Source organism: Priapulus caudatus, unplaced genomic scaffold (genome assembly GCF_000485595.1).
Source record: "Priapulus caudatus unplaced genomic scaffold, Priapulus_caudatus-5.0.1 Scaffold1178, whole genome shotgun sequence".
NCBI classification, from domain to species: Eukaryota; Metazoa; Priapulida; class Priapulimorpha; order Priapulimorphida; family Priapulidae; genus Priapulus; species Priapulus caudatus.
In genome coordinates this window covers 96,891-98,623 of record NW_014578239.1, presented here as the reverse complement: position 1 = coordinate 98,623, position 1,733 = coordinate 96,891, and positions in this window count along the sequence as shown.

Below are 1,733 nucleotides of genomic sequence, written 5' to 3'. Positions count from 1 at the left end.
CGCACTCACGCACGCACGCACGCACTCACTCACGCACGCACGCACTCACGCACGCACGCACGCACTCACTCACTCACTCACGGACGCATTACTGCTGCTCACACACGCACAGATACACACATAAACACGCGCACACACACATTCACAAACAGACAAGGGCTGTACAATGAATTGTCATTGATTGACAAATACTACTGTCTTGCACTAATTCACACTTAATTCTAATTTCTCAACAGGAAACAGGTAACCAATATCACCAAATATGCAAGCTCATGTACTGCTGATGATTTTTGGCAGGTATGTAAGCACACTGCCGCACTCACAGATAGAGAAACGCACGCACGCACGCACGCACGCACGCACGCACGCAAGCATGCAATCACTTGTGTCTCGATTATCCTAAACGTGATAATCGAACATATATGTGATTGATTGAATAGTCGAAAATGTCAGATGATGTGGAAACAGGGGTAATTAGCGTGAAACAAACAGCAAGTGTGAAATCTGCTCTATCCGTGAATTCTACAGTATAACTAAAATAATAGGGATCAGAATATCTTAAGTTATTGTTTAAAAAAATCAATTGCAAGTGAACATATGTACTTGAGTGTAACCAATATCACCAAAGATGCAAGCTTATTTACTGCTGATGATTTTTGTCCAGGTATGATCCCACGGCCACCATATGGAGGGGATGAAGAAAGCAGATACTGGAGCACGACGACGAAAAGTAAGATAATCTATTTGTTGCTATGGCTTCTAGTTATTTGTATTGTCCACTTAACCAAGTATGAAAGCTGGTTTGTTAATGATCGTTCTACTGTGTGGCTAAAATGATATGGCACAGAACTATTAATTGTTAGTTGTTTTAAACATGAGTGGTAGGTACACTTGTAGGTAAGTGTAACAAATATCACCAGAAATACAAGCTTATTTAGTGCTGATGTCTTCTGTCCAGGTATGATTCTACAGCTACCATATGGAAGGGATGAAGAAATAAGATACTGAGGGGATCAAAAAGGGAGATACTAGAGCACAACAATGAAGATTGCAAAAGTAAAACAGTAATTGTTTCAATGTTACGGTTCCTAGTTATTTGTAATGCCCATTTACCAATGCTACATCATACAACACACATGCATGCATGCGCAGGCACACACACGTATGCACATATATTGGTGAGTCTCTGTTTTCCGACCTAAACGGGACCTATAGGTCGTCGGATAATCGAGAAATGTCGGGTAATGTGGAAACGTGGGTAAGAGTGAAACTAATCCCAGTAAACGTGTTGAATCTAGTGTTGAGAGTGAGAGTGAGAGTGAGAGAGAGAGAGAGAGAGAGAGAGAGAGAGAGAGAGAGAGAGAGAGAGAGAGAGAGAGAGTAGAGAGAGAGAGAGAGAGAGAGAGAGAGAGAGAGAGAGAGAGAGAGAGAGAGAGAGAGATTTTTTTTTAAACTACCGTATCGCCGCCGCCTCCGGTGACCTTGAGGGGCGACAGTCCGGCCTGACGCCGGGGCTCTACGATCTTGCCGCTCGGGGTGAACAAGATTCCGTGAGAGATTAATGTTTGGAGATTAAATTCGATTGCGATAGAGTTCGTGCGTTCTCTATCCGCGATAGGCAAGTGCTATTGTGGCTGAACAGAGAGAGAGAGAGAAGAGAGAGAGAGAGAGAGAGAGAGAGAAGAGCGAGAGCGAGAGCGAGAGCGAGCAGCGATGAGCGATGAGCGATGAGC